This window comes from Urocitellus parryii, chromosome 7 (assembly GCF_045843805.1).
Source record: "Urocitellus parryii isolate mUroPar1 chromosome 7, mUroPar1.hap1, whole genome shotgun sequence".
Classification (NCBI taxonomy): domain Eukaryota; kingdom Metazoa; phylum Chordata; class Mammalia; order Rodentia; family Sciuridae; genus Urocitellus; species Urocitellus parryii.
In genome coordinates this window covers 54,731,098-54,745,589 of record NC_135537.1, presented here as the reverse complement: position 1 = coordinate 54,745,589, position 14,492 = coordinate 54,731,098, and the positions used below count along the sequence as shown (strand labels likewise).

Below are 14,492 nucleotides of genomic sequence, written 5' to 3'. Positions count from 1 at the left end.
AATGGTGTGAATATACTTTACATACAACCAGAGATATGAAAAATTATGCTCTATATGTATAATATGAATTGTAATGCATTTTGCTGTCATATATAACAAATTAGAATTAAAAAAAAAAGAAAAGAAAAAAATTTTGGAAAAGGAAAAAGTAGATTTGGCATCTACTTTCTTTGTGAGCATTCTTCCACCTTTGTGTCTTTATTTTGTTCTCACTGATCCTAAACTTCCCTCCAAGATTCTATTGCCACCATTTCACATGTAATCTCTCTCTTTCTCCCTCCCTCTCCCCAGTCTGTCTCCCCTGCACCCAGACATTATACTAGCTTATTGCGACATCTAGCTTGACAAACAAATTCTAACTTGACAGTTTTATTGACCTACATCTATTCCCTAATATCTGACCTCTATATTAGATCAGTGTGGGGTTAACATCTATTTACCAGGATAAATCTTCCAAGTACCTGAAAGAAATTTCAGAGTATTCCATTTGAAAATATGTCAATATATTCTAGACACCTCCACTCTGTAAAAAGTAATTTTTAAAATTTAAATAAACTTTTATTTCTTGATTATCTAACAATGCAGTCTAGTTAAACCAAAATCTTGGATTTTCTTGATGGGACTTATCATTATAAAAGAAATATTTATATCTTTCCAAAAGTTATATGTTAAAATCCTAACCCCCAAAGTGATGGTTTTTGAGAGTTGGGGTCTTGGAGAGGTGATTGGGACATAAAGGTAAAGCCCTCATGAATAGTTTTAATGTCCTTATAAAAAAGACCCCCTTATAAAAGAGAGCCTTGCTTTTCTGACACACCAGGCTTCATCAGAAAAACAGCACTCTATGAATCAGGATGGAAGTCCTCACCAGATTGAATTTTATTGCATCTTGATTTCTAGCTTTCCAGACCCTTGAACATTGGGAAACAAATTTGTTTTCCATAGACCAACCCAACTTACAAAAATTTGTCATAGCAGCCAGAATGGACCAAGATAACCACTGAAATACATCACTACAGAGGAAATCTTTCCAGAGATATCAGTATAAGAGAATAAAAAGACATATATATTTTTGAGAAACAATTTTATCTTCAAATGTAGTAACATTAAATACATGGACTCCATAATAATGTTCATAATTGCTTACATTTAAATAAACTTCTAAGGTAAAAAGAAAGGCCCATTTTAATAATATCAATAATTTTTTATTAAGTGCCTACTGTTTCAGATATATCGATATATATTATTCATATTTATCTTCCAAAATGTTTTGTATATTAAGATTGCATTCTTGTATTACAAGAGCAAATTGAGGTTCAGAGGGATTAATAGTTTACTTAATAGGTTAGTTAATATGTGGTAAAGTTTTGTTGAAAACTCAAGTTGGCTTGTAAATTCTGTTCTGAATTTCAGTTCACTATGGTGATGTGTAAACTCTTGGCATAGATAATATTTTGACTACATTATAATATGATTTTTGAAGTCTACTAAACTGACACAAAAATTCCAGTGAGAATTCACACTGTTGAAGATGATAGTCACATACCCGGAGTGTAAAAAGCACAGAATTTTCTTTTTAAAAAAATACAAAAAATGTCACTTTAAAATGGAGAAACAAGCTTGGCTGAGTTTACAATTGCATTTAAAGAACTTCTGTGTTCATTGTGATACATATGATCCATCATTGTTTCTTTCTTAGAATTAAAATACCTCTTTGATCAATCATTGTTTCTTCCTTAGAATTAAAATACCTCTTTAAAAATTCGGGTGTGGTGGCACATGCCTATAATCTCAGCTGCTGGGGAGGTGGAAGCAGGAGTATCACAAGTTCAAATCTAGGCTCAGCAGAAGTGAGACACTAAGCAAAAGTCTTTCAGTGAGACCCTGTCTCTAAATAAAATACAAAATAGGGTTAGGGATGTGGCTCAGTGGTCAAGTGCCCTGAGTTCAATCCCCAATACCAAAAAAAAAGAAGAAAAACTTACAATATTTAAGAACACTTGATTATGACGACCATGATTCAGTTTGTCTATTTGTTTTACAAATATTGAAATTTAATGATGTGTTGTTTAATTGTATTATCAAAACTGATAATTTTTTATTATCAGTTTTGACAATACAATATCTTTCTGGATATTGTCTTCCAAATTAAAAAGTGTAATGTGTGCTCTGTGTTCCTGTCACTATTATTATTGCTGCTGAAATGATTAGTTCAATCCAGCATGCATTTATGAGCACATGCCACCTGCTAGAAGCAGAGCTAGGACCACTGAATATAAATATAAAGCAAACAAGATGGCCCTTGGCATCCATAAAATGTTGGTTGGATTCTAGTACATTGTATAGAATGACAGTTTTTAAGGCCTTTTTTTTTTTTAATTTCAATGATCAATGATCATGAGCTAAGCTACTGATAATAGGACTGGTCAAAATTATAATTATCCTTTTATTTTTCAGAGTAAGTATCCATAGCCCAAGTAGGGCTATCTGTCAGAAGAGATTTAGAAGTACTCTTTGCTCTATTTCTCACCGTGCTTGGTGTTCACTACCTGTAGTCTCATGTCTCTTGATTTTTTACTTACATCCATGTTGTCTTCTGTCTATGGTCCCATGATTCTACTTCATGATCTTTGTGCTGTTTATAATTCTCTTATTCTGTTTTTTTGATAAATAGGGTTGGCTGTTTGCAGTGTACTATTCCAAATTCTTCAGAATTATTCTCTATTAAGAATATTTCTAGAATGGCAGTATGTATAAACGTTGCTGTATCACCAATGTGATCCTGCAATCTGTACACGTGGAAAAATAAGAATTCATACCCCATTTGAATCAAATGTATGATATGTCAAGATCATTGTATTGTCTTGAGCAACTAATAAAAAATTTTAAAAAAGAATATTTCCACTTCTACTTATTCCCATGAATAATCCCATGAAAATACAGACAAACTAATCATTCATTTTGTTTCTTGATAGTAATTGTATTTCTGGTACTAAAGACATCCTCTCCTGTCTCCATTGCCTTTCCAGGATGAGAATATGAAAATCCTACCCTGTTAGGGGGACGGGGAGAAAGAGGAAAAGAGAGAAAGACAGACAGAGAAATACTGATTTATGTTGTTAAGCAAAATTATAATTGTCATACAAAGTAAATGGACTAAGGATTTCACACCACAATGATAAAATTTAAGAGCTGGCTTCTTTTAGAGATGATTTAAAAGCATAGTGTGTTCTGGTTTATGATTTACATTGATTATAATGTCACTATCATGATGTACATTGTGATCATTGTGATATAAACCCATAATTTCAAATTAAATATTAGCATTAATATTTGTCCCAAACCCCAGTTCTATATATAAAAAACTTGTAGCACAATATGGTAGAAAGAATAAAAATTTTGGAGTCTATTTTTTCTAGAATAAGGGATGTTAATACTTTGTAAATTTATATAGAAATGAAATGAGAAATTCATAAGTACTTTTGTAAAATGCAGTAGTATTTTTACACCAGATTAAATGTCCCGCAATTCATTGTAAAAATAAGTAATCAAATTCCTTATGAATATTGGAATAATTCTATTTTTTTGTACCGGATATTGAACCTAGGGGCACTTAACAACTGAGCTGCATTACAGCCCTTTTTTATATTTTATTTAGAGACAGGCCCTTGCTAAGTTGCTGGGGCTGCCTTTGTGATCCTCCTGCCTCAGCTTCCCAAGCTGCCAGGATCACAGACATGTGCCACTATGCCCAGCTGAAATAATTCTTAAGAGAAGAATAATATACTGGTTTTATGTATGTTTGTGTGTGTGTGTGTGTGTGTGTGTGTGTGTGTCTGTGTGTGTGTGTGTAGAAGTCCTTTTTAGGCTTGTTGAAAATTATGATAACTTCTTGATTCTTTAAGATATGTAAATAGCATATATATCTGAAACTACTCCAGGCTGAGATTGTTGGTTTTACTTTGATATTTCTCAGTTTCTACATTTACATTAGCTTCATTACCAGAGAGATATGCTTGTTTATTTTTTTCTAAGTGGGTCTATAATAATATTTATAGAATATAATGTACAGAATATATCTGGTATCATGCACATTAATTTCTCATTTTAACCACGATCTGAAAAGCAATGCAAATATGAAAGAATGTGTAAGAATGTGACCAAAGAACAGAAGAAACAAGCAGGAAAAGCCAAAAACTGACATATATGTGAGGACAAAGCTGTTCTGGGATCTGAAAAGCTGGAAAAGACCTTGCAGTCATTGCCTTTGGATGTCATAACTACCCAATAGAATCATGGTGTAAACTTGCTCAAGCTAGAGCAGCAGGTGACACAGCTTGAGAGGGGGCTTTGCAGTTGCCAGGAACCTTGGCAGTCAGAAGGAAGTTACACCCTTGAGATTATGAAAAACCAAGGCAACATATCTATTCAGAATCACATAGCCAATGACAATTACTTCACACACATCTTTCTGAATTTTTGAGAAATACTTATTTTATCATAATTTTTAATCCATATTCTGCTTGTCCCAAAATTCAATGTGTACTTGAAGTGTTGCTAATAGAAATGCAATCAACTTTCATTTAAATAGAGATTTAAAATTCAATAAAATTATCATTTGTCCAATGGTGTTTGTATAAGACCTGAAAGTAAATCTGCCAAAATTATAAGAAAAAATCCTTTCATATTCGCTTTGTATTTCAGAGGCAAAGCCAATGACACATTTTTCCTAGTGAGAGAAATGACACATTTGACAGGTGAAATTAACAACATCTATCCAATTTGGTTCACAAAGTATGTATGGTATGGAGAACATTCTCTATAGAATCTGCTGTAGGTGTTGACAACCTTCACGGAGCTCATATCCTGGTGGAGGGTTACAGAGTCTACACTCTGGTATATAGATGCCATCTATGTGGTTCACTGCTAAGTGCATTCACTTTAAAGGTATAAAATTTTTATTGTTCATTGAAACAGAAATATTGTTAAGGTTTTCCCTTTAAAAAATTATGATCAAATTCAGTTATTTGAAATCTATTCGAAATCTATTTATTCTGTTATTCAATTTTCAATTCCTTTTTCTTTTTTTTAACTATACTTTTTAAAATATATCTTTTTAAAATTTATTTTTATGTGTTGCTGAGGATGTAACCTGATGACTCATGTGGCTAAGCAAGTGCTCTACCACTGAACCACAGCCCCAGACCTTCTTTTTTTCTTTTGTTTTATATGTAGGTGGGTACCAGGGATTGAACTCAGAGGCACTCAACCACTATCTCCAGTCCTATTTCGTATTTTATTTAGAGACAGTGTCTGACTAAGTTGCTTAGGACCTTGCTTTTTGCTGAGGCTGGCTTTGAACTTGTGATTCTCCCGCCTCAGACTCCCAAGCTACTGGGATCACTACACACATGTGCCACTGAACCCGGACTAATTTTCAATTCTTTTCGAGTCTTTAAACAGATATTCATAAAATACAAATAGGGAATTCTATCATTTTAGACTCTTCAAACATGTATTATTTTATAAAATAGTGCCTGCTTTTTAAATATGAATATTTGTAGGTCCTGCTTAGAATTGGGGAATGAAAAAGCTGGTCATTAGGAATTTGGGAACCTCTAAGTTTGTCCATAGAAAAACACATGCACAAAAAGATCTAATTCTAATATTTTTAAGAACTTTAAAAGGCATTATCATTTCCAACTTATTAATAAGCAATTAGCAATAGAGATACAAAGAAATCCTTGAATCTGGTTTTACAGATTAACAATTGTTAGGCAAAAGTCAGTGGGAATTGAATGAACCTAAATCCATAAAGTATGGATTATATTTATACATATCCATAAGAAGATATTGCATACCATTTACTAAATCTTGTACACCTGAGAAAATATGTTAATATAAATAATTGTTGTGTGAAAATTAGAGCCAAACATATCTGTAGGTTTTAAGCTGTCTAAAGTAATTTTACATTCCCAACGAATAATGTTTAACATTTGAACCAAAAACAGTTCGGCAGGAATAATTAAAGGCTTAAGTTAAATACATAGACAGTCATTTAAATTTAGATCTGCAATAACATTTACTATTATTCTCCAAGGCTTTGACTGCTTGACAGAAACAAAGTACTCTGGGATTAATTTCAAGAAATGGTGCCAACTGTGCCGCAATTTGCTGTAATTAAGACATGAAAGAACACTAAATATTCAGATTAAAAGAAGCATGATGGAGCATGATAGAGAGTCAAGGTGTGGCAGGAAGCCAATAAAAAAAAAAAAAAAGGGCCAGGAGTACCATATTGATGGATACGAAAACAGCACCAGTAATGTTTAGCGAGGTTTGTTTTAACGAATTACTTTAGGTGATTATTTTAGTCTTTGATTATATTTCATATCTTTCTTCACTCCATTTTAAGGCTGACACACCATGTATTAAAATGATAATAAAACTGAAAAAGAAAATGACAAACATAGTATTCTCATAAAGCTAATTAGTTTAAGTGGTGTGGAGAAGTCATTAGGAGGGTATCATAATTATCTTTATGGTGCAAGGATTTCCCTGGGTGTCACATTAATGTAGTTTCCTTTAGAGCTAAATGAAAGAGCTGTATAGGTGTTAACTCAAAAAGATTAAATACACTTTTTGTATTCATTAAAGTCTTCTTTATATTTTAAAGAGAAAGAATTCATTTTGATCCAACTAGTCTCCTTTTTGCTCCCTAAGAATTATGGGAAATATTTTATTTTGCCTTTGAACCTTTATGTATTGATTAATACTATATTTAGGCTAATAGTGAATCTTCCCTCCAACTGACTCTTTTTTTTTTAAGAGAGACCCTTTAAGGTTTTGATCTTAGAAGGAGATGTGGATACTTGACCCAGTTGCTAATGAGGGTCTGTATAATCTCCAGTATCCTATAGCTCAAAATAGCAGGATGCAATATAAAAAGTACATCATAAAAGGCACCATTGGAATGCTTTTTGTCTTCACAGGCAGTATGCAAAAGATATGACTTTCTAAGAAAGTCAGAAGCTGGACTCCTGCAGGCACATGAAGCCATCAAAGTCATAGTGGGTAAGGTGAAGCACCTTGACAGTGTGGTCAAGAAACTGAAAGCAAGTATCTTGTGTATTCAGGGAGAAAAGCATCTGGAAGCAGCCATCAGCATCATCAGAGCAGGTCTGCAGCAGCCAGATGGGAACTGCAGAATCTGCATAGAGCAGGGCTTTGGAGAGGTGATAGTGTACCCCAGATAGTGAGCTTAACCAGAATGTGAATCTGTTCTAGCCTGACAAAAGAGAATTTCACATTAGAGAAACATGATTAGAAGCTCAAAACAGGAAATGTGGATCTTTTTCAGGCTTTGAGGTAGATGCTGCAAAGAGTCAGCATCTTTGGGAGAACCATAAAAACAAAACTGAGTTGTTTCCACATGCAGAGATCTTTGCAGAAAATGCATTTACTATCTATTGAATATAGACTGTATATGTTAGATATTTCCCTGATGTTGCAAATCTCCATTTGAAAAAATTAAAGTGCTTGTTGTATAATACTGGTGAGCAGTTAAAAATAATATACAGTCTAGAATTTTACCATTCTAGTAAAAATTTTTAAAAATACTTCAAGAGACATCCAAGTATTTCAAAGATGCGAGTCTGCATAATTTACATAAAATAGAAGAGAGCATTATTTTGATATCATAAATGATTAGTATGACCTATAATCTTCAGTACATATGCATACTATGTTGAATCTCTGTAGTTGACATCCATTTGTTTGTTAAGATTTTTTTCTTGCACACATAGAATAAATAGTATGAAGCCATGAAAATTATTATCATTATTATTATCTTTGAGTTATTGTTTGACTAAACTTTGTAGGATAGTATTTTTATGAAATAAAATATTAACGAAATCATTGGGTTTATTATAGACAGCCTTTGTCAACTCCTTAATTTTTCTTTCCTTTATTCACACATTGCCAGATACATGTTTCTGGATAAAACCCCCTAGAGGTCTCCTGCAAATTCTTTTTCAATACAACCAGATCATTGCAGATAATTGTATTACACAGTGTATCGATCCAAAATCGTTGTGCACCGGAAACATCTGAAAAAACATGATTATAGCTTTCTGTTTATTGTTCGTACATCATATAAGCAGGCTTTTGTGTGAATCACCTGTAAGAAAGGCAAGGTGGAAACATCAGAGAAATTACCTCTTTACAAGAATCTATTGATCACTTTAAATCAAAGAAGTATGTTTGACATAAGATTACCTGCCAGTTTGAACATTAGGTACACTATGTTATAGCCTGGGGCAGTTGTAAGTCTGACAAAGGGATTGTAAATAAAGCATGCAGCTGTGAGCGCCTCTGGCTTGGGATCAAGTCAGGCTCAAGTCCAAGGCATAGGTAAACTTAAAATAATTTACCTCTTTTTAACAAGAACATAATGAATTAGAGTAGACTCTTAGGAGAACTCGGACACATAAATCTCTTAGTCATTTGGAAATGGCAAACTTCATAGAAAATTCACATCATACATAGTTGATAAAAGGTCTTTTTTGAGTATGTGCCACAAGTTGTTTCAAGTAATCTTGAAGTCAGTCTATTGGTATTAGGTTACTCTTCAAAAAGGAGACTTCCTAAAACATTCCTATATCCATAATCATTTGCATTTGACTTTATAAGTCAGAGTCCTTTGCATTTAAGGACTTCTTTATTTGATCTGAAAATTTCCCTCACAACTCATTTAAAAAGTTTTGGTGTTTTTTTTTGTAATAAGAAATAAAATGATGAAAATGTGTATAAAATAAAACATTGGGTTTAAACTATTTATGTAATTGCATTAATAGTCCTAAACCATATCATTACAAAAATATTGATTATTTTCATTTTCTTGCATTTTCCTACTGGTCAAGAACAGGGAGGTATTAGTGTCTGTACACATTTTTAAGCTTGAAGGATTTTTTTTTTTAATTTTAAAAGCAAACTTGTTGCAGCCTTTTTATTGGATTTTTTTTCTTACACTTTAACATGTGTTGAAATTATTAAACATTTAACTCATTTGTTCAAGAGAGATTCTGATGTATTCAGAATTTAATAAAGATGAGCTCTGGGTGATGCATTCCTCCTTGTTAAATATTTAGCTGTTTGTGTTAGCTCTGTGGTTTCCTGAGGCACAAATTTAAACTGTTAATATATAGCAGGTTTAAGCTATAAAGATGGTAGATGCTATAATTTCTTCTGGGGAAAAACTGGTCATTTTGAATACTTGCAAGAAAATAATGTAAACATGCATGTACATATTTATTGAAATTTAAGTTATCTGGAGCTCAGAATCTATAAATGAGAAACTGATAATCAGATATTTTAGATCTTCTTTTCAGCGAGACATCATTTAACTTCAAAGATGAGTGATAAATGCAGAGTATTTATATGTAGCAGCTTTTTATGAGGTTTCCTGTAAAAGATACCTCTGATGTAGGACTGTAATATCTTTGTTCACAACTTTATTGAAGCTTAAGATAAACACTATTTTTTAACAACAAATAAGAACCATTAAAAGAAAAGATGCTCTTTTTAGTTAAAAAAAAATTCCCCTTCTCACTGGTATCTTCCTTCATTTGAAGATACTAAAAGTATTTTTTTCTCTTCATTGTGAACTGCAAGAATGAAATTACTGATTTTCATAAAATATCATTCTCCTTAATGCAATGAATTAGTTAACCAGTTGAACTTCAAAATAACCTCCAGAAATGTACTATATAGCATAATGTATAGAAATATATATCCAAACAGATGATTTTTAAAAATATAATGCCTGATAACATTTTCATTTGATGACATTTAGTTGAGGAAAAAGAAATAAAATAACAAATGAACACTTTTACAAAGGGGAAATATTTGAAGAAAATATACAGATATATATCTGCAAGAATACGGTCAACAAAGAACAAAGGAAAAATGTCTTTGTCTTAAATCACTTATTTTTTGAGAGCTTGAAGAATACCTTCTAAAACTGCGTTGGTCTAATGAAAGAGTGCCATCTATTGGATGACCTTGAAACAATACTTAAATTTCATAAATACTGTATGTGAAAATAAATCAGTGGAGAACAATCATTTTGGCATAATTTGTAATTATGTCAGTCTCTGTCTATGTGAATGTATCTATGACTGAAATCTATGCTAAATAAAAACACAAGAATCATACATATCAACATTATTTTTATAATACACTTATGTAGCAATAGAAGTCTCACAAATAAACTCAGTAAATTGTTGTCTGATTAAGACATATAATTTTATAATTCAAATTTTATAAACTTGAGATTCTGACATGCATCTTGTTTTCCCTCATACATACCTTTGTTTACTTGTGCTTTAAGTAAAGGAATCAGAGAAATGACTGCATGAGCTTGTATTTTGACAACAAGGATCTGTTTAAATCTTCCTCAAAGTTGCATTGCATTACATTTAAACCAAAAAAAAAAAAAAAAAAGGAAAACAAAACACATTAGTTTGGCGTTTTAAAAAGCAATGTTCTTGTTTTATCTTTCAGCCCAAGAACTTGCCAGTCAAGATGAAAAACTTCTTCTAATGGAATCCAGCTTGAAAGCTACTCAAGAGCAGCTAACTGAGCAAATAGCAGAAACAGTTCGCCAAGAACAGAACAGTAGAAAACCCCAGGCAGAGCTGAAGACAGTGACAGAAGGGATTATTGCTTCTGAAGAAGAAAAAAAATGATTACAAGTGAGTTGTTTTTTAGTATTTCAGAAAGTTCTACTTTACATACTGAAATCAAGTCAATACTTTTGACTTTTGTTGTTAAATATTTAACTCTCTCTGTCTTGCCAAAGATTATGAGTATATGTGCTAGTTTATACAATACATTGTTTATTCCAAAATAGAAAAAACTTTAAACTACTTTAAATTTGCAACGTTTATTAACTGAAGTAGAACATGTTGAAAATTATAACACTCCTATTCCAGATTCTGGGTAATGATGTGGCAGTCAACTTTCTTATTAACTACCAAAAAATGTTCAAGGTAGATGCAAGAGAAAGAATACACTGTGCTTCTGTAGCACCTATCTGCCAATGGCCTTCTCATCTTTCTCCTTTTGGAGTCCAAAGGTTACATATGGCTCTTGTTGCCTGCCTTCTTTTTGTTAAAGTAGCTGCTCTAAGCAAGACACTATTAAATTGAGAAACATTTAGAGTAGACGTTTTGGTCAGACCATCGAGGCATGGAAGGACTATGAAGAATAGTAATAAACATCTATGCCTAGTTTTCAAACCTTCATGAAAAATGATTCTTAGTGAAACATCTTTAGGTATTAATTTCTGTTTTGATCTCTCAAATATTAACGTAATGACTATATATATAATATGATGTTTTCAGATTTTATCATTTTTTTCCAATGAATGTTAAAGAATTTTTGTGTTCCTATACTTTTCTGTGCTTTCTGCCCTTCTTTGATTTTATTAGTTGGATATTAAAAAATAATGATGAAAATATCATAGCTAACATCAATACCGTCTCTCCTCTGTCTGGTTTTTTTTTTTCAAAAAATTCACACTTTGTTCATTGAACCTTGATTGGATTAAATAACCACAGTTAGGAAAAAAACAAAAAAAACACATATAAACTTTTTTCCCCCTCCTGTCACTCATATCTTTGAACATAGTCCTGAGGCCAAAACTAAAATGTGTATTTGATATTAACTGATCTTTAGAAGTCAGATTCTAAACTCGCATAACTTATTGAAAAATCTTGATATGACTACTTAAAATAATAATTTATAAATCTTACTAATAAAATGAAAATGAAAATTTTTAGGTTGGTTCAGGAGAAATGTATTTCTCTTTTTCAATCTACAGGTTTCATATTAGAAGATTCTAAAATTATTCTAAAAATCAAGATGGACATTTTACATGTTTCTAAATAAAATTATATAGCCTGATAAACTCTGCTTGCCATTAATGTACCAGATGCCTGAATTTAGACAACAAAAAGAAACACATCTAGCAAATATCAAAAGGTAGAAATTGGCACTAAGGACTAAAAGTATATTAGGCTAAGTTTCCTTGAGAAAGGTTAAAGTAGTATACTATTGTTATAAATATTATGATCCTTTAAATCAAGCCAAATTAAGCCAAATCGTTACAGAAATTATGTGCTCAAAATATACTTAGAAATACATAATGGTTGTGAATATTATTATAAAGCTAATGATATATTTGATATAAACTTAATATTAATAAAATACTTCTTTTTTCCTTTATAGGTGGATAAAACTTCTAAGGCACATTTTTAGCACACTCACAAAATATCTTATTTTTATCTGAAAACTGGCATAATAATCTGTTTCTAATTGTGGCTTTTATATGTAAATAAATCACCAGTGATTCATCTAGTTAAAATATAATTAAAGGTTAGACTTATATTCTGTAAACTTGATCTGTGCTTATCTATTTTATTTGCCAAAATAGCTAGATTGTAAAATAAAGTAGAATATCCCTTCTTAATATAAAAGCTCTGGAGAGGTACACAAATATCAGCTAAGGTTTAAGAAGAGTTAGAATTGCAAAAGTATTTTTAAAATCTAACTATTTGTGTCAGCTTAACAATTAAGTATCTTAAAAGTTATAAATTATAAATATTATTATGCCATGTTAAGATAAGATGTTCTTAAATTTTAAAGAGACTGAAAAAATTATCATGCTCAATAATGATGGTTTCCTAAGAAAAACAAGTTCACCTTTCCTTTTAAAAACAGTTTAACATTGCATTCTCTGTGGATATGCTGACAGGCTAGATCAATTGGGTAAACCTGAAAAAAAAAAAAAAACAACAACTATTTAAAGATAAGATAAAATCCTAGCCCTTTGGGCTTAATAAACAACAACAACAAAATGTTTATTTTTTCCTAACTCAATCAACAGGTGGCAGGAATTGATCAAATTAGCCAATTAATTCAGTTTTGGACAGAACCAGATACAGTAGCACCACCAGTTAGTAGAAATGTAAGTCAGGTGTCATAGGGAATTCCAGCATTGTAGTTAGTTCACAGAACCAGTAATTCCTTATTTGGAAAATTCTGGACTTTAAGTGGTGCAAGGTGAAATGTATAGAGCCTGAAGTTGTAGTTAAAGACTTGAGTAGTTTCTGAGGTTTGGCAATCACAACAGAATTTTGCTGCAGAGATCAGAGGATTTCACTAAAAAACAGCATTCTGGGACCTTTTGTTTTAAATAAGAGAAACGTTTCTTGAAATTATTTTTAAGTTATTTTATTAAAAAAAGAAAGAATAAAAAACCTGAACCATGATTGTTCTAAAATATGTTGGATGTAGTTATAAACAAAACTAGAATTTATATTTTTCAGGCATCTGCTGCAATTTGAAATAAATGTCAGGATCTGATATTTATCTTTTAATGGTGATAATGCATCTGAGAGGTTTTTGGTTTTGTTTTTTTTTTTTTTTTGGCAAATAATACTCTCAAAATGACTCCGTTCATTCACTGACTTTGGAATTGTTATCCAGAATTAGCTAGGTCCTCCACCACCAAAACGTTTTAACAGGTTATGTTGTTTCATAAATAAATATGAAATAATTGAAAAAGAAGCATGCAAAGTTTGGGTAACTTAAAGAAAACTTTTTAAAATATTAAATTGTGAAACTTAGCATTTTGTTTCTATAAAGCAGAATTTTTGAGGAATATATAGGATTTATCCTTTATATCTGCCCTCCTCTTTTTGAAGTAAATGTAAGAGAACACATACCATCCACTCAGTATAAGCCTGTTACACTTGAAAGATTTGTTCTGAATGTCCAGTGGGAACCTGGAAATCGTAATAATTTGTAGTATCGATTGAGTGAAGCTATGCAGCTGGGGCCTCCGGTGAATAGACAGGAATAGACATTTTATTGATTAACTTTTACAGTCATATTTTCAAGACTCTGCTGCAACATAATTTTCACTTCCCAGCTTTGTGTTGCTGCATCATGAAACTTGGATTCTTCTCCCTTAACATTAACCCACTTGAGGAAAAAAGTATGGACATGTCTTGCCAGGGTTGTGTTCTGCAGAGATGCATAACTTTCTGGAATATGATTTTTCTCAAGTACTATTCTACCACAAACAGTAGAAAGAAACTATCTGCTTATAGCAGTTTTTGGAAATATCATTATGGCATCTATTTGGTAATTAAACTTCTTCATATTTTTCTCATTCTTTTCATGTTTAGGAATTTTAATGTTCCTACATTAAATTCATGCATGTAACTATCAAAATGAATTCTTGTGATAGCTTTGTTTTTATTCATTTATGCTTTAGATCTTACTAAATGTAATCAGCAGAAGAAAATATATTGTAATAGTAGTTTATGATTTGTCTTAAATGAAAGATTAAATACTAAATCATTTGGGCTAATATTTCAAAATATGGAAATGTGAATATATTCCTTTTGGATATATTTACTATA

General features: G+C 31.6%; 1 long non-coding RNA gene across 1 annotated transcript in view; it reads left to right on the top strand.

Moving 5' to 3' along the window:
- The first annotated feature begins 10,700 nt into the window (after nucleotides 1-10,700).
- The window catches only part of LOC144255758 (uncharacterized), a 96,795-nt gene continuing 93,003 nt past the window's right edge, over nucleotides 10,701-14,492 (top strand). Inside the window, exon 1 of the long non-coding RNA XR_013343922.1 lies at nucleotides 10,701-10,754. This is a non-coding gene — a long non-coding RNA (uncharacterized LOC144255758). The remainder of the gene's footprint in view (nucleotides 10,755-14,492) is intronic.